At 45.9% G+C, this 26403-nt stretch overlaps 1 protein-coding gene across 5 annotated transcripts in view; it reads left to right on the forward strand.

Moving 5' to 3' along the window:
* GGT1 (gamma-glutamyltransferase 1) overlaps window positions 1-26403 on the forward strand; it is a 400159-nt gene that overhangs the window by 65617 nt on the left and 308139 nt on the right. Inside the window, exon 2 of one of the 5 annotated variants that reach the window (XM_069215123.1) lies at window positions 14885-14950. The exons of the other annotated variants lie outside the window; for them this stretch is intronic. The gene's annotated coding sequence lies outside the window, so the exon portion shown is untranslated. The remainder of the gene's footprint in view (window positions 1-14884; window positions 14951-26403) is intronic. 5 annotated transcript variants of the gene reach the window in all.

Genomic DNA, 26403 nt, shown 5'->3' on the forward strand with positions numbered 1-26403 from the left:
GTACGATGCAGCCTTCCACTCTACTGTATGGGGCACCACTGCAGCTTCTACAAGTTTACTCACACTATAACCAACTCTACGCCATTCTGTTCTTCGACATGCTAATTCACTGTATTTTACTTTACTCCACACTACTTTATGTAACTCCACTAAACTTTATTCCCCTCTATGAGGCACTACCTCGCTATGCGCCACTGCCCAATCATCCTCTCTACTCAGCTCCACCATACAACACACTACTGTGCTCTAAACAACTCCACTCTACAACACTCTACTACACTGTGTACTCCTCTACCCTTCTACTCTACACTTATTTCCACTATGCAATACTCCACTCTGACACTGGACTGTACGATACTCATCTTCATTTTACTGTATGACACTCCAGTGAATTAAACTTTAATAAAAAACATTCAGTTCTACAATTTGAAACACATTTTCATTAAAACCACTGAAATTCCATAAAAAAACAAAGGTTACAGATAGGTTGTAGTTAGTAAAATGTCATTTATTCTTTCCATGCAGACAATACTTAAACTACAGAAAACATTAGAAATTCTAAAGTTATAGTTATAACTTTAATTTACAATTTACACGCCACCTTCCCATTATTATAGGTCACCCACCTACGTACATGGTGTTACTCATAACTTATATTTTCACTTGCCACACCACCTTGAAATTACTATATGTTGCACAGCTTTGTACACCGTGTTCTCACCTCACCCATAATACTGCATTAAATACAACTCATTACCATGCACTGTGTTCTGAAAAATCTTCTCAATTGAGAAGTCATAAGTGTTGTTATGAAAGCTGTGATTTCAGATGCTATATATAATGTTGAATGCTAGGGTACAACCAGTGCATTAAGAAGGTATACGTTATAGTTTATGTAGTATGGAGAGAGAGGTGAGAACAATGTGTAGCAAGCTGCACGACTTCTAGAAATCTCAAGTTAGTGTCTTATGTTAAAATGCAAGTTAAAACTAACTGAGTACGTAGGTGGGTGACATACAAATGTGAAGGTGGGGTGTAAATTGTAAAAAAGTTATAATTATAACTTTAACATTTCTAAAGTTTGATTGGTTTAAGTAAAGAAAGAATAAATAATGTTTTCCTAACTATGACTTATCTGTAACCTTTGTTTTTTTCATGGAATATAGCCTAAGATAACTGTATCTCGTTACCCCACCAAGCACAGGTTTTTTTTGTCAATAATTTTATTGCAAATATTACATTGATATTATCAGTGATGTTATCAAAGATGTCATGAGTGCCGTCATTTTTGGGGTAATTAGTGCATGGTGAGGGTTCGAGTTATAGTTACCTTAGGGCGTGAGTTATAGTTACTTGAGATAACTCTAACAGATTAATTTCTATGGTTTTGTACGTTTAAAACTATAACGTCCCTGTAACCTTTGTTTTTTTCAGTGAATTTCTATGTTTTTTTTAATGTAATTTTCATTGCAATGCGTTAATCCAACCACCATCATGCACGGCTGCGCTTGGCCGCAGAGCCTGGCTTTTGGCCAGACCCTGCGGTCAACCCCCCTAACCACCCAACCCCATGCTGCACATCTACCTTTGGTCATATGCCGCTGGAGTTGGGCTTAGCCTGTCTGTGAGAATAGGTGTGAGAGGGTGTATCTGGGGGTTACAGTGGCTGTGAGAGTGTCTGGGTGTGAGAGTGGGTGCATCAGTATCTTAGTGGGTACGTCAGAGTCTGTGTGGGTCTGTGAGTGGGTGCATGAGCATTTCAGTGGGTCTGTGAGTGGGTGTGTGAGTGGGTCTGTGAACAGGTGCGTGAGTGTCTGGGTGTGAGAGTGGGTTGTCAGTGTCTTAGTGCGTCAGTGTCTGTATTGGGTCTGTGAGTGGGTGCATGAGGGTCTGAGTGGGTGTGTGTGTATGAGTGGGTCTATGAGTGGGTGCATAAGGGTCTGGCTGGGTGTGTGAGTGGGAGAAAGAGATTGAAAAAGAGAGATTTAGAGAAATAGAGTGAGAGGGGGGAGAGATGGTTTTTTAGGCTTTGGTGAATGATATACTTAGAATGAGATATTTCTGGACAAAATGAAAATAAAAAAATATTTGTCAATTAAAAAGAGTGAGATCACGTTTTAGTATGAACCTTAAACTTCTAAAATAATTACAGTAGGGAAATGACTACAGGCACACTTGGACTAAAACCCTAAACTTTCATTGTGAGGGTCTGTGACCTTAACCATTATGCCACAGGTGACTTCCTTCTGTGGCATGTTTATTTTTTAGAAGTCATTGCATGGAGAAAACTTTGCAATGACTCTATCTCTCTCTCTCTCTCTCTTCCATCCCATTATGAAATGAAAGAGAGAGAGAGAGTGACGGGTCTGCAGGGGGAGCCTCAAGGCCCTGTGGTCCTAGCAGTCTCCCCACATCCTGTGGGCCCAGGCATTGGTCCCACAAGCAGGGAGCTGCTTTAAGTAGCAGCTCCGTGCATGTGGAAGCAACGTTTGCACCTGTCTTCCCCGCACCCATATTTGTGTGCCTGGAAGACAGATGAAAACTCGGCTTTCTGCAAGGAAGAGCAATTTGACAGCTCTCTTGAACAAAGCAGAGTTTTTTTGCTTTTGCTTGGTGGGAGCTATCAGCTATGACCAAGAAAAAGCAAGCAACTGCTATATCCCCGGGATGGGCACCCCGGGATATAGCAGAAGCTGGCCTTGGGGGGGGAGCGGGGGGTGGCTGTCCATAGGGCCTCCATTGGCTCCTTGTGGGGGCCGTGTGGCCCCCACTACTGAGGTGGCGGTCCCCAGGGCTTGGGGGTCTGAAACTGACCCCTTATGTGGTTTAAAATGTGTGCCCTGGGCAGGTGGCTGTCCCCGGGGCTACGGGGAGGGTTGTGTGGCCCCCTACACAGTTTGTGTTTAGTGCCCTGTGGTGGTAGCAGTCCCCAGGGCTGCAGGGGGGGGCCTGCGCGGGCCCCCGCACAGTTTGTGTTTAGTGCCCCAGGAAGGTGGTGGTCCCTGGGGTAGTAGGGGGCCATGTGACCCCCGACAACAAATTTGATTTACGCCCCAGGGAGATGGTGGCCCCCGGGGCATTGGGGGGGTGCAAACAGCCCCACATCATATTTGTTTCAAGTCCTGGAGAGGTGGTGGTCCCGGGGGCAGCGACTGGAGGGCTGTGTGGCCCCTGCATTAAATTGGATTTAAGCCCGTGGAGGTAGTGGGCTTCAGGGCGTGGCCAGGCAGCCCCTGTTACAATTCTTTAAAGCCCTGAGGTGGTGGCAGCCCCCGAGGCTGCGGGGGTGGGGGGGGGCTGGTGGCTCACCACACACATCATTTTTTTTGCCCCTGGGAGGTGGGAGTCTCCATGGCAGTGGGGACCCGACAGGCCCCCTGGATTCAAGTGGGAATGCCCACAGAACTTGACCCACCCTGGGGGCTTCAGAATTAGCAAGCGCTGGACCCGGTTTTAAAAAAAAATATATATATTCGCCTTGATCCACCATGAATCGCAACAGAAATTTAAAAAAAATGCTTTTTAGTTCTGGGGTGGGGGGGGGGGGTACATCTGGGACTTCAGCACCAGAGTTAAGGGGTCAGGGTGCCCCTACCCTGGCCCCTTTTTGTTTTTTTCCATCTTTTTTTCTGGCACTTGGCTGAAGCCGAGTCCCAACACGATTTCCCATTCACCAACTATTTCTATTTGGCTTGTTATTTTTTTTCCTCAGACTGTCCTCCACTTAATGATGTGCCATGTACCTTGAAAACAAGAAAATACCTCAGAGGTGGGCAAAAAGCGCAATGTTCCGGATTGTTACAGGAACAACAACCTCATACATTGAATGGTTGTATTTTCTTTTGCTTTCCACCAACAAGAGACCACAACCTTTAACTGTGTACATTTCCTAATGTAACAGGACAAAACAATGCCAACAGGGAAGATATTCATAGGATTTGGGCGCTCACAGTAAGTCCAATCAAGTAATAGTCCAATAAGTTTATGGTATGGTGCTCATGACAGGAGGATCTCCCTTAGTCCTCCCATGTTTCAAGGCAAACACACAGAAAAAGAACAGGTGTCAGAGCACTCATGATATTCCTAATTAGGAGTTATTGATGTATCCAGTCTTCTTAGTCAATCAATCACCGACTCATGTTCATCTCAGAGTCCAGATTTTATTCTCAATGTATGGAACTCTCCACTCCAATCATTCCCGCGGATACAGTTCCTTTTTTAAAAAGGGACGGCTTTCTCGGGCGTTTAGACGAGATGCGGCACATTGTGACTGGGACGTAGCGGGATGCATTTTGACTCCGTTTCGGTTCCCCATATATAAGTTTGATATTCTATCACAGAAGATTGATATGGAATTTACCTCGGTGCAACTTTATTTTGGATGCAACATAGAACTTAAGGTTGCTCAATGGCCCTGTTTGGATATTTTGCTACTAAACTAATTAATTTTATTAAGCCCTGATGAAGTCCTTAAGAGATTAACTTCTCATGGGATGAAACACGTGTTGGCTGTACTGTACTATACTTATGGAGAGTTCCATACATTGAGAATAAAATCTGGACTCTGAGATGAACATGAGTCGGTGATTGATTGACTAAGAAGACTGGATACATCAATAACTCCTAATTAGGAATATCATGAGTGCTCTGACACCTGTTCTTTTTCCTAATGTAACAGGGCTGCAGGCTGCACTTTCTGTCCTCCTGTGATGTCACTTCCTTTTTGAGGGGTTGATGGCAGCTAATGAAACTGAGATAGCCTAAGCACAGCAATGCTTATAAAAGACACATATATGGGAAATACAGCAGAAGTTAAAATATTCATAGTAAAGTATGCAATATTTTTATAAAAGTGCAAATTCCCTTATTTGATCAAACACGCTATTCCTTGCTCGTACTACGGATGTTTTAAAACAAAGTATGCCTTTAGATGTTGTTAATTTTTTTGTAAATTGTTATTCGTTCTTACAGTTATTGGTGAGATTTGAAAGTAATTATAATTTATTTAATTACATATGTTGTATGATTTGTTTTTTTTTACATGTACTGCCATGATCTTATTTCTAAAGATGTCATCAGAGCAACGTATGTGATATTACTTCCAGGTCACAGGTAGTTCGATGCCACTTTCTGTGGTGTCATGTGGGGGGAAGGGTTGGCTCAATGATATAATATCACTGAAACTGAAAGAAGGACACTTTATTTCCATTGCAATTGAACTTGCAGTGCATTGCTTGAAAGTGTCCCTGTTTGAGTGAGATTTGCATATAGCCTTGAGGACTGGGACATCCAGAAATATCCTGATTACGTCAGCTGCCGGAGGGGAAGATGTGGGCCTTTGGCGCTCTGTCTGCTGAATGGAAATTGATAGCATCAAGATTTGGTTGGCCGTTTGGATGGAATTGCCTGGAAGCGTTCCTGGGCATGTGGTCCATGTGTGTGTACACGGAGAGAGCTTGCAGTGCAGGGAGTGAGTTTGGACCAGGAGACAGAACATCCACATGTAGTGTTGTGGATTCACCGTGATATCTCCCAGTCAGGTTTTAGAGCATCATCTTGTCTTGTTGACCTGTTGAGAATATGGTGTCCCAGGTATGAGATGGAGACCAGCCCATGCGCAATACAGCATCCTAACATGGCGCAGAGCGAGCTTGCTTGGGATGTAGATGGCCAGGGCAGCAAGCCACATCCCCACTCCTCAATAACAAACACTCATTAGTATAGGATGGACCTTCTTAAGATTGTTTTAAATCCAGAGGAACCCCTTTATGAACCAGGGTAGTATTTCCTAGTTTGGGACAGTTTTAAGACTGTGTTAAGCCAGGAAAATGCTTCACTAAATCAGGCTCTGTACTCAGTACAGTTGAATTTCTATCATTTTTTTTCTCTGTCACTCTTTCCCTCTCGTTTAACCTTCTAAAGTATCTCAGCGGGTATGTGCGGGGTAGTAAAGACTCTTTGGTTGTTTAATGGTCTGGCTCTGGGTTCATATTCTTCTGTAGTATTTGACATGCCTCATACATGTATCAAAAAAGACTATTTCTCTTCACAGCTCCTCCCACTACTAGCCAGAGAGTCCTTAGTAAGCCTTATACATGTTTTAAAGAAGGCTGTTTCTCTTCACAGCTCCTCATGGACACACACAGGCCACTGCTAGCCAGAGAGGCCTTGCCTCTTTCGAACTAGCAGTGATGAACAATGAGACTTGTGATGTGGCACACTTATGCCCTGGCTAGGTTGCGTTCAGTTGTGGCTGGGCAACAAGCCCAGTTTTGTGTCCCCTCCTCAAACAGAGGCGAAGCCTCAGTGACCCTCTCCTTAAAGGTCACTAGGGCTTCCAGGAACACCAAAGTGGTCCATTGTTGCCACGCTGACGCACCATCCACTTTAACGCCATGAAAGAGCTGGTCTAATGGAACACACATGTGAAGTATGTCCTCCTAATGCGAGTGTTCTATCCATCCAAAATCCCCCATCTGTCCATGCTTCCCGGAAGTGCTTGTATTTAAGCTTCCCCTGAAAGTTGAAGGAGAAGCCTAGAGATACCCCATATATTGAAGGGGAGGATGGTTTACTATTCTAAGTCCTCGAATATTTGGGGGAAGTGCCTGTGAACGCTGTGTACATTAGATAAACAGAGAAATTACAAGCGCATGTATTTATTTGTGCGTGTCTGTAGAACATTTGCACGCTTGCCAGAGGGTGTGGGGCATTGACTGGCGCAGAGTTTAAACTAACAATCAATCAATGATTTGTAAAGCACAAGAAATCACCAGTGAGGGTCTCAAGGCGCTGGACATGCTGCTTGCTTCGTGGTGATCTATTCATTCAAACAGCCAGGTCGTGAGCCCTTTCCTGAACTGCTGTTGCGATGGGTGGTCCTGAGGTGCAGGGGATGGTTGTTTAATGCTTTGGCCGCAGGTGTGAGAAGGAGCCTTCTCTGCTTTTGCTTCGGCGGATCTGGGGGGTGTCCCCCAACCCTCCTTAATACCAGTTTGGTGCAAGAAGTGAGCGCTATGATGAGAGGGCCTGTTTTACATGGGGATTGGCCCTATGCAAATGAGATCCAGTCTGTCTTTCTGTCCATGGATAGGGAACCCCACTGGTGAAGGTCCACCACTGACCGGGAACACCACCTCTGACCACGTGGATTCCCATAATATGGTGGAAGCTTCCACACAAGGGAATGCATCTACCTTGGGTGGGGGGGGGATTTACAATACTTGGGAAGTTATCTGAACCCAGTGAAAGAGCTCTTTCTGCCAGATTGGCCTCACTCTGAAATATGTCCTAGATGCTCCAGGGTAATGGACTGGCTTAGGAACTGCCTTGTCCGTAGGATACAGCTTGAATGTCCTGATACATTGTGCCCGGGACCCACGTCTATGGATACCCCTCATCACTGAGGTACATCTTGAGTCCTATCATGATACAGTGAGCCCAGGACCCATATCTGTGCACAGCCCTCGTCAGGGAGGTACATCTTGAGTCCTGTCACGATACAGTGAGCCCGGAGTCCATGTCTGTAGGTACCCCTCGTCAGTGAGGTACAGCTTGAGTCCCATCATGATACAGTGAGCGGGGGTCCCCCATCCTTTCACACCTGCTGCCCCTAGGTCTTCACAACTGAGAAAAGGCGTCGACTGCGAGTAAAATAATGTTAGCCATTAGTGCTTGCTGTGCACACCTCTTGTCCGTTTCTGCACATTTTTGGACACTTTTGTTTAAAGGGGGTGTTCGATGTATACGTCATTGAGCAAATACGTATTCAGGAGCACTTTATTGACCTAAGTAAGGGTTATGTGCATTACAGTAAATACATTTTGCGAAGTGTATTCAATGTTTTATCGGTGTGTATAAGATTTTCTCTGTGTTTAAACCGAATCTTTACCACATGCAAGATCACACAAGGCGCCAGTGAGGCGCCAGGACAGCGCACTGCGCGTGCTCCGACAGATGCTCTTCCGGGCCCTCTGTGCACGCTCCCAGCCAGGCACGCAGAGTCGGGAGGCTGCGTGATTCCTGAGCCCACGTCCCCGGTTCCGCCTCCTGCCTCCATCAGCAGTCTCCTCACTGCCACCGCCGAGCCTTGCAGACATCGTTTCTGGGGGCGCTGACACTTATGGGGCGAATAAATCAGTGGCTTATGACTGAACTCCTTCCTCTGCCTGCTTTACAACTGAACATGTAGGTCCTAGGGAGCTCTGAGCCTGCCATCATCACAAGGAGATGAGGCAATTGGGGAGGGGGGGCTACGGAGGGGCTACGGATGCGACCTTGGAGATAGGACACCCCCCGGGACACCGACTTTGGCCTAGTTCATCCCAGGTACCTGGAGTAATGGAGAGTCCAGCCATGACCAAAATGTTAAGATCAAAACAGGAATTCACCTATGAGAAATGGGAAGGGACACAAATATTCTATGAAATAATATTAGTTAGCTGCTGCTGTATTATAGTATTGAAAACGCACGTCGCTATCCCTGAATGTTAGATGTAAACTGTAGGAGGCTGGCCTGGCTTATAGTGGGTACCTTGTGGTACTTACACCCTGTGCCACGTCCAGTTATCCCTTATTAGTAGAATAGAGGTGTTTTTAGCAGCTTAGGTTGATAGAAGGTAGCTATGGCGAAGCAGCTTAGGCTGAACTAGGAGACATGCAAAGCTCCTACTATACCACTTATATCATATAGCATAATATCATAAGAAAACACAATACTCAGAGTTACTAAAAATAAAGGTACTTTATTTTAGTGACAATATGCCAAAAGTATCTCAGAATACCCTCACTTAGGAGGTAAGTAATATACACAAGTTATATGTACACAAACCCAAAACAGGTAAGTAACAGTAAGAAAAGTAGTGCAAACAATGTAGAATTACAATAGGATGCAATAGGTGAACATACGTCTAGGGGCAACACAAACCATATACTCCAAAAGTGGAATGCGAATCACGAATGGACCCCAGACCTATGGGAGCTTGTAGAGGGTCACTGGGACTGTGAGAAAACAGTCCGGGTGTCCAAGATACCCCACCACAAGACCCTGAAAAGTAGGAGTAAAGTTACCCCACTACCCCAGAAAGACACAATAGTCGTGATAGGGAGATTCTGCAAGAACCACAAGCACCAGCAAAACACTGAAGACGGATTCCTGGACGTGAGAACCTGCAAGGCAAGGGGACCAAGTCCAAGAGTCTCAATAGTGTCCAGGGGGGGCAGGAGCCCAGGAAACCCCGGATGAAGGTGCAAAAGGGCTGCCTCTGGGTGGAAGAAGCCGAAGATTCTGCAACAACGAAAAGGGCTAGGAACTTCTCCTTTGGATGGAAGATGTCCCACGGTGTGCTGGATGTTGCAGAAGTGTTTACACGCATAAATATCACGAACAAACCTTGCTAGCTGCAAGGGTTGCGGTAGAGGTTTTTGGGTGCTGCTGGGGACCAGGAAGGACCAGGATGTCGCCCTTGGAGGAGGAGACAGAGGAAGCGCTCAGCAACTCAGAGAGCCCCCGCAGAAGCAGGCAGCACACGCAGAAGTAGCAGAGCAGGCACTTGGAAGATCTGTGAACTCAGAGTCACAAAAGGAGGGTCCCACGATGTCTGAGTCCAACTCAGAGGGTTGAGCACTGCAGGACGGAGTGCTAAGGACCCAGGCTAGGCTGTGCACAAAGGAATCCTTGGAGAAGTGCAAAGAAGCCAGAGCAGCTGCAAATCACGCAGTACACAGGTTTGCTGTCTGGTGTGGGGAGGCAAGGACCTCCACCAAACTTGGACTGAAGGATCACTGGACTGTGGGGGTCACTTGGATCCAGCTCCTGTGTTCCAGGGACCACGCTCATCAGGATGAGAGAGGACCCAGAGGACCGGTGATGCAGTCTTTTGGTGCCTGCATTAGCAGGGGGAAGATTCCGTCGACCCACAGGAGATTTCTTCTTGGCTTGCAGTGCAGGGTGAAGGCAGACAGCCCTTAGAGCATGCACCACCAGGAAACAGTCAAGAAAGCCGGCAGCATGAGGTGCTACAATGTTGCTGGTAGTAGTCTTGCTACTTTGTTGCGGTTTTGCAGGTGTCCTGGAGCAGTCAGCAGTTGATCCTTGGCAGAAGTCGAAGAGGGAAGTGCAGAGGAACTCTGGTGAGCTCTTGCATTCGTTATCTGAAGAATACCCCAGAGGAGAGACCCTAAATAGCCAGAAAAGGAGGTTTGACTACCAAGAAAGGAGGTTTGGCTACCAAGAGAGGTAAGAACCTATGAGAAGGGGTCTCTGACTTCACCTGCGGGCACTGACCACTCAGAGCAGTCCAGTGTGCCTCCAACACCTCTGAATCAAAGATGGCAGAGGTCTGGGACACACTGGAGGAGCTCTGGGCACCTCGCCTAGGAGGTACTGGTCAGGGGAGTGGTCACTCCCCTTTCCTTTGTCCAGTTTCGCACCAGAGCAGGGCTGGGGGATCCCTGAACCGGTGTAGACTGGCTTATGCAGAGATGGGCACCATCTGTGCCCATCAAAGCATTTCCAGAGGCTGGGGGACGTTACTCGTCCCCAGCCCTTCACACCTATTTCCAAAGGGAGAGGGTGTAACACCCTCTCTCAGAGGAAATCCTTTGTTCCACCTTCCTGGGCCGGGGCTGCACAGACCCCAGGAGGGCAGAATCCTGTCTGAGGGGTTGGCAACAGCAGCAGCTGCAGTGGAAACTCCGGAAAGGCAGATTGGCAGTACCCGGGTTCTGTGCTAGAGACCCGCGGGATCATGAAATTGTCCCCCCAATACCAGAATGATATTGGGGTGATAATTCCATTATCTTAGACATGTTACATGGCCATGTTCGGAGTTACCATTGTGACGCTACACATAGGTAGTGACCGATGTGCAGTGCACACGTGTAACGGTGTCCCCGCACTCACAAAGTTCGGGGAATTTGCCCTGAATGATGTGGGGGCACCTTGGCTAGTGCCAGGTTGCCCACACACTAAGTAACTTGCCACCTAACCTTCACCAAGTGAGGGTTAGACATATAGGTGACTTATAAGTTACTTATGTGCAGTGGAAATGGCTGTGAAGTAACGTGGACGTTATTTCACTCAGGCTGCAGTGGGAGGCCTGTGTAAGGATTGTCTGAGCTCCCTATGGGTGGCAAAAGAAATGCTGCAGCCCATAGGGATCTCCTGGAACCCCAATACCCTGGGTACCTAGGTACCATATACAAGGGAATTATATGGGTGTACCAGTGTGCCAATAAAAATTAGTAAAATTAGTCACTAGCCTGCAGTGACAATTTTAAAGCAAAGAGAGAGCATAAACACTCAGGTTCTGGTTAGCAGAACCTCAGTGATACAGTTAGGCACCACACAGGGAACACATATAGGCCGCAAACTTATGAGCACTGGGGTCCTGACTAGCAGGATCCCAGTGACACATATCAAACACACTGACAACATAGGGTTTTCACTATGAGCACTGGGCCCTGGCTAGCAGGATACCAGTGAGACCGTAAAAACACCCTGATATATACTCACAAACAGGCCAAAAGTGGGGGTAACAAGGCTAGAAAGAGGCTACCTTCCTACATAAACATATCTAGAATTTGGGCCAATGCGCCTGTGCACTATCATAACCTGGCCAAACAAGCATTTCCAATGCAATGGGTCTCATATTTGTTCAAGTTAGAGCTGTTAGCATTGTAAATTCCTAAATGGACGTTTCTTGCCACAAAAATTGACGATGAAAAGTAAAACATTTGACATAAGCAAACTGATTCAAAGCACCATGGCCGCCATGAGCATGAGCACGAAGGAGTGACACAAAAGGAAAAAGAAGTTTGCTCGCAGTCAAACGTATCTGCAATCGTGCAATTATCCATGTAACGGGCAGTCTGCAAGGCGGTAACAAAACCTCCCCAAGGAGCCTTTTGTGGTAGTGCCTTAAGGTAGCTGGACACAGTTGCCTTAATATATCAGAGGCCTGGCGTCCACTTTACATAAAGCCACTATAACAATGGCCACTCGTCACCTCCCCCACTCTCACAGGTGGCAGTTTTACGAGAGAGGCTCTACAGCACAAATCTTTGTTATTCTGTATCTTCTTGTTCTCAGTATGGAGGGCTAATGACCAGGGGTGTAGCTGGGTTAGTAAGATTCAGAGGAGTGTGAGCTTTGGATTTTCTAACAACCACACTGGCCTATCATGTTAAAATACATTACTCAACAAGGAGGGTATTTGAGAGTGGCTTAAGGGGCAGTGGAGAGGAAGAGGAATGCGGATTAGTAGGGTTAGTAAGTTAGAGAAAACACAAGATTTTGTAAAAATAACCAACTATTTTTTAAGACTTTCTAAACAGAGAGAGGGAGAGTGCACGTGTATTTTTTGTCTGCGTATTTGCAAAAATTCATGGTGAAATCCGAAGGACACCTCACCATACCCAATTGAAACTATCAGAAAATGTATTTATTAAGTGGCTGTAATGCCCCAAAACCCCTACTGAAGCTACGCCCTTGGTAATGGCCCAAGGAGGAGGATCGTTATATAAAAACACTCAATAAAGGACTGGAGGGGCCTGGGATCTGACCTGGCTTCTTTCCATTCTAGCAGGGTTGATGCTTATTCGTCGGTAGTCTTCGAAGCTCGCCGCAGAGAATGTAAAATTGATTGGGTGTGAAGTGTGCTGTGCTCTGCTTCGCTCCTGCCCATTTCACATGAGTCCCGGAACATTTCACTCTTTTGTTTTTGTATCTATGAAGGCTTCAGTCACCAGCCTAACCCCTTCCTTTTTCTCCCTCTCCTTCCCCCCTCTGCTCTGTGGCAAATCTTTGTGGGTGAAGTTGTGAAATAATCACATTTCCAGCTAATCCTGAGTCCCCTGGAAGGAGGAGCAGTTATTCCTTCCTCGAGGAATTTGGCACAATTGTCTGGTGCTGCTCATGCGCATAATCTGCATGTATATTGTGTCTGTGCTTCTGCAGAAACTATATCACCTCTGTGTTTACTTCTCATTACAGTCATTACAAAATGAGGAGCTTATCCCTTCCCACACACCCTTTCCTTGTCCCACGGGGAACAAAAACTCAGAGTAATGGAATTACCAGTAAGTAATTATAACATTCATGGGGTGCACAGATAGAACTATGGACCTGAGAAGTGTTGGAGAAAATTATGGAATTTTCCTCTGTTCCACTAAGGGCTTCCTTTTGAGTGTCCCAGTAGTACCATAAAGTTTTTCTATCCTGCAGTTTTCCCTACCCATAAACTTTGGAGGCAAATCCTGGCAAAAATTCTACAGGGGAAAATGGGAAAAACCTGTTACCCCTCATTCTGACCTGCAGAACCTGCCATGATGTGGTAATATTGCAACAGGAGAAAATTGAACTCCATGCAATCTGTAATTTCCTGTGCTGTGACCCTTCATGATTTGTGAAGATGCCTTAAATATTCAGTAGAGTGGGTAGTTGTAACCATCTCTGGTCCACTCCTGGTGACAAAGGATGCTAGGCGGAATCATCTCAATGTGGCGTTGTTGAGCTAGGTGATGGATAAACGGGAATCTCATACTGGCACCCTGACAAGCCGACCCAAACACGTGATTCTGAGGGAGGCAGTGCCCGGGGAGCGGCTTACAATACACTTCCCTCAAACCAACTCTATAGGAACGAGCTGCTGGGAGACAAGACACCCTCGCAGGAGCTGGTACTAGTGAAGGATGCCAGGTTGGCACTGTGCTCACTGCCCACCTGCCAGCAGAGCTGAGCTGAAAAATCAACAGAGAAGATGTTTTCCTGATTCCTGTTTGGCTGCTGCACACTGTGCTGTCCTCACTGAGCTACCTCCGCAGCCTGCGCAAGACGTTTCCAAATTGTATGTATTTATATGCGATACTTATAAAGTGCATACCTAGCTGCAAAGCAAAAAATCGCTCTATATGGGATGGGGGAGAAAGAGGCATTATGGATGGAGAAAGGACCCCTACTGTAGCCCTTCACAGGCAGCCCAATCGTCTGGGGGCAGAGGTGTTGCTTGAAAGGATGAGTCTTCAGATCTGCCACAAGGTGGGAAGGATAGAGCTTGCCAGGTGTGGGTGGGAATGACATTTCAGAATGTTGCTGCACAGCAGAAGTGGCTTGCCATCTGACTTCTTCTCCCTACTCCTTCGTGTCTCAAGCCTGTCAGCGTTACAGCGGTGTTGCACAGTCCATCAGAGATGCTGACACCCTGTGCTCTCCAGAGATGGCCTTGGCTGTCAGAGCTGGGATAATGTTGTCTTCCCATGGTTCAAGTTCCATTATTTGAGAAGTTGTGATTGGTGTTGTCAAGCAGAGTGTACTGACCTGGTTTCGTTTGGTGTGTTAGAAGTGTGGTATGAGGTGGTACTGTGGGGGTGAATGTTAGTGCCTGTGTGTTTTCGGTGTTCCGCTGTTTCTGTCCACATTTGACATGTGGAATTTGGTGGTGGGGTTTTTTTTTTTTTTTTTTTAATGGAGTGTTCAAGGGTTTAGTGAGGATAGGTTGTGGTGGATGTTTTGTTGATGGTGGTTGTGCAATAGGATGTTTTTACTGCTGTGATGAACTATCTGTGGGGTGCATACTGGTTCTTCAGGCTCATGAGATATTATTGCAGCTGCACACAAAGTTGTTCCTATTTTGGCCTTTTTTGGCAATTTTTGCGCTCGGTAAGCTTGTGTGCGTACCATGGTGTATTGGACTTGCTTCTGATGAATGTGATTTGATGGAAGCATGTGTGTCTACTTTGTGAGGATGCTATTGAGGCTGAACGCAAAGCGTTGACATTGTTGTCCTTGTTTGAGGTCTTGACCAGCATGACTAAGTTCTCGAGGAGTGGGTTGTTGGAAGGTTCTTGAAAGACCGAAACTGTTGCTTTCTCGTTTTTGTTTTAGGCTGTTCTGGACAGAAGGCTGGGAGTGCAGCAGGTTGAGTGATACCCGCACGGCCTGTCTAGACAGGTGAGGTAGGCCAGGATGAGCTGATGATGTCCACGGTGTTGCCTTGATTGTGCGTCCAGAGCATGTCCGACTGTATGATTTCAGTGATCGCCAGTTTAAAGAAGGCTGTATTTAATGATCTTAATATTTGTGTTGTCAGGGAGGTTAAAAATCTCTGCGCAAGATATTTTTTTGACGGGTGGGTCGAGATGCGGTTATGATAGTGCACAACCTGGTGGTGAGGGTATGGTCAGATAAAGGGAAGATCTGATCAACTAACTTTGGGAAGTGACAGTGGAGGAACTCAAAGAAGTTGCAAATTAGTTTCTGGAACACGCATAGACATGCTAATCTTAGGATGACCTCGACGAGGCTTGCTTCTGACCGGCTGGTAGCTCTGGAATTAAGCAGGAGATCATATGACCTCTTCCCATGGTCATATCAGGTGGTGGAGGAAATTGAATTTCTTGTGTTTTAGCCTTCTGTTTTGCTAATGAGTGATGGTGACTTGTCCTGGTTGGCTGGTTGTACTGGAGATTGGCAGGAGGCCGCATGTCCTTCGGTGCCCTCATATCAGGTGCTGATTGGTCTGCATTAATTTCACACTGAAACATCGGCCCCTTTTAGGATTTCACAAAATGCTTCTTCTACAGATCTCATCAGTACACCATCACCAAGGAGTGACTGTCGCGCCCCTAGGAAGGAGGCTTATACATTCCAGTCAATGAATCCACTGAGCTTAGCTCTACAGTCACGTCGCAGGGGCAGCGCATTGAATGCTTCAAATCACCATTGAGACATTGGGTCAGTACCGCACAGAACTGTGCTCAAAGCTCCGGGCCTGTAACATTTCTTGTTTTCATGCATTCATTCTTTCAAATGAAGTATGTATCATGCACTGGCTTTTTCCAGCTGAAGACTCTCTGGAAGACCCCTTCCCTCCTCCAAACCTAAAGCCCATGTTTCCATCCAACATGCCTCCATTATGGGAACACCTTCTAACTGGGCTTCCTGAAATATCTTCCCAGCTGACTTTAAACAGCACAACATGCCGCTGCCCACCTCAACTTCATTCCTATGTGTCTTCCAAGTCTTCCAACCCTGGCAAGCTCCTGATTGGCAAACACATCTTATTCAAGGGTTTTCAGGTCTCAAGCTCTACCAGGTCCTCTTGGCTGTACCGTAGTCTTGCGTAGTCCACAGAGCTCTTTGAGATCCGCCTGTTTGGCACATAAGACTGTCCCCTTCTCCTCAACACTTACACAGTAGTTCTATTTTTTTGTTTCTTTTCACGTGGCGCTGTGGTTACGCGGAACTCTCTTCCTGTTTCTGCTGCTTCGCTTTAGGCCATATTTTCCTAAGGAAGAAAGTTAAACCCCACAAGTATTCTTCATAGTCTTGGACTGCTCCCCCTTCTGAGCACAGGACACCCCTGCTTAATGACGCGCTCTAGAAAAGTAACACTCAGTCCCTCTACTCTACTAAGACTGTCCCAGCAGGTAAAATAACTTTGACATCACTGGGTCATCAGTGAACAGCACAACTGTCCTGACACTGTTTCCCAGCGCTTCATATGGAAAGAAAAACTTGGGTGGGTCCTTAGATATCATAATATTAAAATTATTTGGGTGTCTGGCCTAAAAAACATAACTTTGAGACCACTGAAAGAAGTGGTGCCATGTAACTCAGGAATGGCCTAACAAGTGTGTCCAATATTTGTTTGTAAAGTTTCTAAATATATGGTGAAAGGAGTAAGGCAACTATTTATATTTTTCATATACATCTAATATATATTGCACCCTTAACAAAGACTACTAACAGATGAGCAATCATTTGTCTGGCAAGGTGCATCCAGAATGCACAGACCGCAATGTACAGGCGGCAGCCGTCAGTCCAGGATGTCCGAGCTGCACAACCGGGTTTTAAAGCGATTTCTCTACTCAGACACTGAAGTTCTCTTCCTACTTTAGCTTACTGTATGTAGAGGATTCTTGCTAGAAAATAGTAATTTACTCATTAAAAATAAGTCTTCAAAAACTGATCAGGTCCAACATCTCAGACTCCATTTTCATGAGGCGTGATCCATTTTCCTTCTGTGACCCCCCTCAAATTATATTTTCAGTCAAATGCTTTTCATGGACCGTAAAATGCCGGTCCAACATTCCACATAAAAATAACTTTTAAAATGATCAAATGCTGTTTTGGCCTTCCATACGTGGTCTAACCATCATAATACACTATCTTTTTATTCAAAAAGGGCATATATCCTCCAGAGACGCGAGTGAGGGGAATTTGCAGTACTTGCCACATTATTCGGCTATATGCTACATTATGTAGCATATAGCCGAATAATGTGGCAAGTATTTGTCAAGTGTAGATTTTAAAAACACCAGTTCAAATGTATTAAAGGGTGTTAAAACTGTGGCAAAGTGGGTGCAACTCCACAGATTTCGGTCGTCACTTTTCAGTTGATTGCTGTTTTAGGCCCTTAAAGAGGCAACAGTTTTGCTCAAATTTTGCAAACTTACTCAAATAATTGGACTGTGGGAAAGGGCTTTGTCTACGGTAGGAAACACAATCTTAAATAAGTATAATTCAAACAAGGTGGAAATATGACTTCTTTGTTATGAAAAGGTTTTGCTTCACTTTCGCCCTGATTACGAGGGGATCATTATATTCCAACCCCTATGTGAACACCTATTTACTCAAGGGTAGGAATTACGAGTGCATCCACTAATTATCGGATACGCTAAATTGCGGCAGGTCAAGCCTGCTGAAATTTACATGGGAAAAGCTTACGGTATTTACCATATTATACACATTTTGGTGCGCTAAGCACCAAAATCCACATGTTATTCCCCAAAAACTCGTAATAGGTGCTATTTATCACAACCAATAAATAACGTACCCCATGGCATCATTATTTATCAGGTGCAATAAATATCTCCTAAACTCGTATTCAGGCCCTATGTGTTCAAATTCATGTTTACATCAGAGTGTGTACCCCCTCTACATCGAATTCCCTAGATCATAAGTCACTAAATCTTGGTTGCTGCTTTAGCAGACGTTTGATACATCTTTGCACCGTACAACTATTTTGATTAAAATCTTACAATTAAAAAAAATGCGGCATATTCATATGTATCTGGAAGAAGCCACGGAATCATGTTCTTCCAGAAGCCCTGACTATAACTAAAGCATGAGTAGGGTGCTACAGTAAGTCCACTGAAAACTGATGCCTGATGGCCCCATCACAATTGGCCAAGAAAATGCACTAGAGTGCAATATGAGTCCCGATATTGTGACTTGCAACCTCAGAGACACGCTTCTTTTAGAAGAATCACAAACATGATGCATCTCTATTATTATGGTCCAGTGCCTTTAATTTTGAAGTATTTGTGCAGCTGTTTCCAACATAGGTCCAGAGGGGCTAGATCCAGCCCAGCTGTATAGACTAACGACTGTCTCTGTACAATACTTTAGTTTGATTTATTGTATGTACTTTGATCTTACACAGATGTCTTGAAAATTGTCCAACCCTCCTGGATGGATGCTAGACATTCCCTATCCTAGTGCGACACAAAAATAACATATATGAAATTGATTCTGATGTCCAGCAAGTCTGTTCTTTTAATGGAACTGGGCATTTCCCAGGGCTGGACAGTGAGAAGTCACTGTAAACCAGGAAAAGACCAGTGTTCAAACCTACCTGGGATGCAAATGTTTAGGTAGAAAGGACATGATTGATAAAATGGTGTTCTGTGTTTTCACAAGTTAAACTTATGAATTGTTGGTGAATAACATTTTGGAAAGGATCAGCTGAATATGTACATTTTTCTTTCTTAAGCAACACACACACAAACATACATGTGTGCGTGTGTGTAAATTCAGTGAAATAAACAAAAGTTAAAATGATGTTATAGTTACATGTTGAAATAACACAAAAACTAATTTACAAACCAAAAAAACTGCTGAAATTCACTTGTAGTTTGTTGAGCTAACTATGACTTGCTCCCCCGCCATGCAACGCTTATAATCTCACATATTAAACCACACATGACAAAGGTAAACGCCATCATTGATGAAAGGTCAAAGGACTTAATTGAGGACACCTTTCATGACATCCCTGGTAACACAATAGTCATTTGCACTGTAGCGATACACGAGTGTACATGTTTTGATCCAGATCATGGGAATGTGTAACCTTCGGAGGCAATTGTAATTGTGCATGTTGGAGTCCACCGTTTACAAGTGACAAAAGTTTGGTGTGCAAGTAGTACTTCATTTTAAACAAGGTAAAGGCTTCTGATTGCACCTGATGTGGATTGTAGAGTTGTGACTTAAAGTAGGTTGTGGCTTAAAGCCAAAGCCTATTCCAAAAACTCTGTGAGAAAAGCTAAAGCTGCTGTTGACAATAGATTATTAAGCAGTGGACATCTGGCCACATGCCCATGGTAAAAAGTTGCAGTACAGTAGAACACACAAATTATATATAACTCAGACATTTGTAAAGTGTTGATCTTTATTTACATAACTTTTCTGAAGATTTTGATGCTGCAGATTGTAGAATAATTTACAATGAGGGTTGTCCCACTTAGATGTGGTTTATCTCGCATTAATGTTGAAATCATGGCTCTAAGTAATATAATGTCACTTTAAACTTTGTTTTATCAGTGATTCTCTATTTTTTAACATAACTTATTAAACAATCTAAAATTGTATTGTCATACTGAAGTATAGCGTTGCTTTAGCCTTTGGTATTTTCACTGAATTTCTGAAGTTTTTCCATATATGGGAAGACCTTTTTACCATACCTAACTATGTCACTTTAACCTTTGGTTTTTTTCAGTGAATTTTTAGGGGATTTGGTCATGTTCACTCATTTCCCCTGCTGAGCACAGCTCCTGGCCGTGAGCAGTTGTGAGTTACCCTCAGGACATGGCCTCTAACCAGGCCCTGCACGCAAATCCCATAGGCGTATTACTTTTTTGGAGGTAATCAGCAGTACCCCTGCCCAAGGGTCACATTCATGCTACTGGCAGAATTGGCAAGATTCACCCAGTGAAGCATGCACTGTCTCATGGTACAGCTCCTTCGTCAGTACCGCAGTACCTCATGGAAATGGCTGAGCTGGGTCCTGCAGGAGTACCATGGTATAAATATATGTACATATTATTTTGTGGCCCTGCATGGTCCATCTGTGTTGCCCCATGAGTGCTAGAGGGTGAGTGTATACCTACCCCCCCCCCTCATATGTTTTCTTATACAAATTCAGAACACAGGCACTAAGTCCCCGTGTCCTATAATGGCAGCTGCAACATTTTTTCAAGTTGCGGCCAGCCAATTAGATTGTTTGGCACTGCTGGTCCAAAAAGGCTGACAGAATAAAAAGATCTCTTGACCAGTCAGAGGCCCTTTTTTAAATTTATGCTACCACAGGACTGACGCAGGACTAACCGCCCAGATGTAACCAAAATGCTAACCACTACATGACCACCGTGAGCACCTTTTTAAACAAAAATTTCTCAAACAACTGAATGGATTAACACCAAATAACGAAAAGCACATTTGTGTTCTGTTTCACCTCCCAAAATTTCCCATGGAAATTGACATTTGAAAGCAACGTTTTGGGACCCCCATTTTTCTTGGCCTTCACTTGACCAATTGCACTTTTCAGGAAAGAGCTGAGGTGGATGAACATTGTTTTTAAAAGTTTTTGTGGAGATTCACCAAATGGTGCCAAAGTTATTAGCAAAACAAAAAACGCTCATCCTATGGAAACTCTGACCTAACTATAACTACAAAGTGGTAACTGGTGCTATGGTGCATAGGTGTATGTGTGTGTGTGTGTGTGTGTGTGTGTGTGTGTGTGTATATATATATATTCACTGAAACAAAGCTTAAAGTGACACTATATTTAAGTGGAAATGTCAATTAAAACATACTGTTTTAAACTAACAAAACCATTGAAATTCACCGGTTATAGTTAAATCAAGTAGCTCTAACCCTTACCCTAAAGTAGCTATAACTGCCACCCCGCCATTCAGTGTTTTCATCAATAATGTAATTTCAGATGTTGCAATGGTGCTATCAGTGAGGTCATGGGGGGCGTGTCCAAGATGGCGACTGGAGCGGCATCATAAACTGCAGCTCTGCTCCCGGCCACCCGATTATCCTGCATTTAGGCTTCCCCCCACTTGTCTGGCGGATTGCCGCATGCCCTATCACCTCGTGAGGCCCCCGGGGAGAGATGGGTCGACTGTCCCCTCCGCCACACACTTCGGAGACACACCTGCGGAGACCTCCGTGCGTGGAAGATCCAGGGATTGAGGCTGGATCGAGTGGACGAGGGAGCGTGGGCGCTGTCACGGTGAGGCGGCGTGCCGGCGGCGCTCTACGTGACTCGGCTGACACTGCGTACGGCCTGAGGGACCCATGCAGTCCTCGTGGCCCAACATGGAGAGTTGAGGCCCTTATTTTTTCGCCCAGCGGGGGCCCTGCAATCTGAACACCACGAGGGGTGAATGCGCTGCCAGGCCCCGAGCCCCCCCCTCCTCCTCACACGCCGTGAGACACATCTGCCTTGATTCCCGCAGCGGAGAACACCGTGACCGCTGTGCGATTTTGCAGATGGGAGTTTCGAAGGATCTGTGGGGGTAACTCAGTGATTCAGTGGCACTCTTCAGGCCACAACTGTTACTGCGTATGGCCCGTGGGGTCTTTACTGCCATCGCAACTGCGCATGTATTCCTGCCTGCTTGAGTGCTGCCACCGCTTTCTCTCCTGCTGCTTCAGCCCCCTGCAATGACTGTTGTGTATCAGGCCTGGCGACCCCTGCTCTGAATCCTTCGCCTTGGGGACCCAGCTCACCAGACATATTACATTACCCCTCACCTGGGCCGTCCCTTTGACATCGCTGGAGTCTACCTGATCCGTGGAAGCCCTGGTCCTGTGCCCCTCAGTTTGTGTTAAACTGTCGTCCAGCCACTTGGACCTGTTATATCAGCACTTATTCTGAGGGCCACTTTCTCCCTTCGGTGCCGCTTTGCTTTGCCTCTGCTCTGCACCGTGGTGGGCTTCACCCGTTCTTCGCTCAACCTTTCCTCCCACTATTCCGCTGTGGCATTATATCGCTCATACCAATGGCCTGGCACTGTCCTGTGGGCTCACTCGCCAGAATCCTTTTAGCTGCCCGGTATAGCATCCACCTTCATCACAGAAACAAGTCTGGCAGGGGTGAACCTGGTTGAGTGCTTTTGCCTGGTGCTTGCCCGAGACCTGGGTATCCGGATGGGTAAGCCGCGATCCGCCAAGACACCTGCGACGACCATGGAAATGGCGGGGACGCTGTCTGGGGCCGTGCCAGATGTAGGCCACCCTGCATAGCCACACATCGCAGTTTGAGAAGGTGTTACAGGCCCTACTGGACACCAAAACCACTCCTGAGATGAAGATTGATGCCGTTGCGCTAGACGTCAACCTCCTACGGACTGACCATCGGGCATTGGTGGAGAGAGTGACGGAGACGGAGGGTGATATAGCGAAGCTGTCCCCCGATGTGAAGGCTCTCCAGGAGAAGATGACCCATTTAACCATGGAGGTAGTTTAGTTTAGTTTTAAGGATTTATAAAGCGCGTAGTGACCCGAAGGCATCCCAGCGCTAAACCTAACCTGACCAGTGCTAGCAATAGGAGAATTCAGAGAGCTACCTACAGAAAAGAATGGTCTTAAGTTTTTTTCTAAAAAGCAGTTCTGAGTGTTCATGACGGAGTTCAGAGGGAAGATCATTCCAGAGACGAGCGGCCTTGGTGGAGAAGGAGTTGGCCCCCCAGGCTCTCTTAGACCGCAAGATGGTCACAAGTCGAGAGGAGGAGGACCTTGGACTTCGAGAGGGGACATAAAGATATAGCCGCTTTCTAAAGAACATTGGACCCTTATCTTGCAAGGCTCTGTGAACAATGCATAGGGTCTTGAAATAAATACGCTGCTTAATAGGGAGCCAGTGAAGTATGGAAAAAGCAGGCTTAGCGGATAAATGTCTGGGAAGATTGACAAGAAGCCTGGCAGCTGCGTTCTGGATTGTTTGCAGCCTTTTTATGACATAAGCCGGGGCGCTGAGAAAAAGTGAGTTCAGAGTTTGAACAAGGATTCTTCTGGCCATAGGGGGAAGAAGATTAAAGATTTTCCTAAGGACTCTTAAAATGCCAAAGCATGTCGAGGAAACTCTTTTTGCGTGATAATCCATGGTCAGGCGAGAATCCACCCAAAAACCAAGGCTTTTTACCTGGTCCTTGGGAGGAGGAAGATTGTTGAAGGCCTCAGAGTATAGTGAAAGGGGAGGGGCTGGGGGGGCATTGCCTAGTACAATGACTTCTGACTTTCCATCATTAAATTTAAGCTTAGACTGGATCATCCAAACTCCAATGTCTTTCATACAACACGAAAGGTTGGCCGCCGACGAATCCCCAGAACTAGATAGTGACACCACAAGTTGAGTATCGTCGGCATAGGTGACCAAAGACCGATTGTAGGGAGCGATCACTTTAGCCAGCGGGGATAGATAAACATTAAAAAGAGTTGGACTCAGGGAGGAGCCCTGAGGAACTCCACAAGTCAATGGAAAGATATCAGAGAAGTAGGCTCGGTCCAGGACTTGAAAAGATCTACCTTTGACGAAAGCGGACAGCCAGGACAATGCTAGGCCTCCTATTCCTAATTCAGAGAGCCTACAGCAGAGAAGGTTGTGATCCACCGTATCAAAAGCTGCGCTGAGATCAAGTAGAATCATGGCTACATGAGACCCTTGGTCCAGAAGTTGCCGGGCTGACTCTGTCACTGTAAGGAGGGCTGACTCCGTGCTATGATGGGCTCTGAAACCCATTTGAGTGGGGTGAAGGAGTTCATGGCTCTCTAAGTAGCTGGTTAATTGGTGGTTAACATGTTTCTCCAGAATTTTTGTTGAAATGGGAAGGAGAGCAATGGGTCTATAATTCTCTAACAGAGATGGGTTCAATTTCGTTTTTTTTAAAAGAGGCTTAATGATGGCATGCTTAAAAAGAGGGGGGAGGAAACCTAAGGATAGGGAATGATTCAGTATTTTTGTAAGGGGAGGTACAATAATATCTGAAACTTGCGAGAGGATGGAAGGAGGGGCGGGGTCTAGGGGGGAGCCCGATTTAATTTGAAGAAGAAGGTTGGTAGTAGCGGTGTCAGTGAGAGGTACAAAAGCGGTTAATGTGCTTCCGGAGAGGGAGGGATCCATCGTTTGGTACTCTACTGTACCTGGGGGAGGAGAAGAAGGGAACCCAGAGTATATCTTGATGACTTTGTCATTGAAGTGAGATGCCAGAAGATTACTGTATTCAGTGGAGGGCTCTGTGGGAGGAGAGGGCATAGGGGTTATGGTTAATTCCTTAAAAATCTGAAAAATTTCCTTTTGTGAACAGGAGGTGTTTTCTATTCTTATTCCGTAGTAAGAGGACTGGGCGGCTTTAATGTTTTGGTGGTAGAGTCTGACAGATTGCCTATATATTTCTCTTTCGGTGGGACTGTAATTCTTTCTCCAAGATCTTTCTAACCTTTTGCACTTTTTTCTTAATTCTAACAGACAAGGTGAGAACCAAGGTTTAGCCTTATGGGGGGGCTTGTTAGATCTTAATTTGATGGGCAGAATACTATCCAAAGAGGAGGAGATCCACTCATTAAATAAATCTGCGGAGGTGGAGGGGCTGCTGACCCCAAAGGAGGTCTGGAGAGCAGCGCGCCATTCCCCAAGAGCCAATTTTGACCAAATGCGACCAAAGGTTAAGGAGGTAGACGGCACATCTGGAGTAACCTTATAAGGGAAAGAGAAAGATAAAAGGCAATGATCCGTCCAGGTTAGGGGCTGGGACAGCAGGGTGGTAAGAACAGGGAGATTACTGAATAGGAGGTCCAGCGTATGGCCTTTGGTATGGGTAGGTCCTATTACGTGTTGAGTTAAATCAAGCGCAGAGAGGGACGCAAGTAGAGACCTGGCGTGCGGACAGTTTTCATTATCAAGGTGGATGTTAAAATCCCCAAGAATAGTAAAGTTAGGGGATTTACAGATAAGACTAGCTGCGACTTCCGGCAAGGAATCTAAAAAACGAGTGCAAGGTCCTGGGGGTCGGTAGAGAAGCATACCGGAAAAGGTAAAAGTGGGGGAGAGATAGAGAGAGAAAATTAAGCTTTCACACTCCGGGATATCAGAGGGGAAGGTGGTACACCGAAAGGTATTTTTGTAGATAATGGCTATACCACCACCTCTTCCATGGAGTCGATCTACATGCGCCATAGAGTAGGTGGAGGGTAGAGAATCGCAGATATCTACTGCTGAGTCATTGCCCAACCAGGTTTCGGTAAGAAACAAGGCGTCAGGGGAAAGATCTTCTATGAGGGTATATATGTGAAGGGAGTGCGCTGGTAAAGAACGACAGTTGAGGAGCAATATGTTGCTCGTTTGGGATGGGGGGGAGAACGGGGGTGAAACAGCCTTAGAGGAACTAGGGCAGGCCGGGCAGAAAGAAGAGGCATAGGACCCAGGGGGTACTGAGAGAGGTGGGCCAGATCCTGCCCCTCTGAGTGTGTAAAGCTGCAAGGGAGAGTAGACTAACCTGTCTATAGTAAAAAGAGCAGCATTTCTGGGCTCTGGGCGCTTCAGGGCGCGGACGGGCGCAGACGGGCTTGCCCAGCGGCGCGCCCGCTGCGCGCGTCCGCTGCGCGGCCGGCGTCCTTCCGGCATTAAATGAGCCGGGGGAGCCGAACGAGGCTCAGGAGCCTAAAAACAACTAGACCGCTAACAAAAATGGCAGTCTAGTCGGTCCCAACCAGGAAGTAGGGAGGAGAGAAAAAAACAAGCAACCGGGGACCACTGAACACAGGCCCCGAGGTTGCTATGAGGTAGAAAACCAATTTATACCCCCAGAGACACACACAGAAACAAGGATGTGCCCCCAATACATGTGAATCCAGCAAAGAAGGAAATATTCGTTTTTCCAGTCCCTTATATTTTAAAAAGAATTTCCCCCCAAAAAAAGAGTGAAAGCCAAAAAATGACCTTCAGAGGTTAAAAAGCCCAACAAACAATTTAAAAACATTAGTTTCTTAAAATTTTAAAAGATGCTTACACGATCAAATCAGGTGCCAGGCCGGCGTCCTTCCGGCATTAAATGAGCCGGGGGAGCCGAACGAGGCTCAGGAGCCTAAAAACAACTATACCGCTAACAAAAATGGCGGTCTAGTCGGTCCCAACCAGGAAGTAGGGAGGAGAGAAAAAAACAAGCAACCGGGGACCACTGAACACGGGCCCCGAGGTTGCTATGAGGTAGAGAACCAAGTTATACCCCCAGAGACACACACAGAAACAAGGATGTGCCCCCAATACATGTGAATCCAGCAAAGAAGGAAATATTCGTTTTTTCCAGTCCCTTATATTTTAAAAAGAATTTCCCCCC

This window comes from Pleurodeles waltl, chromosome 11 (assembly GCF_031143425.1).
Source record: "Pleurodeles waltl isolate 20211129_DDA chromosome 11, aPleWal1.hap1.20221129, whole genome shotgun sequence".
Lineage (NCBI taxonomy): Eukaryota > Metazoa > Chordata > Amphibia > Caudata > Salamandridae > Pleurodeles > Pleurodeles waltl.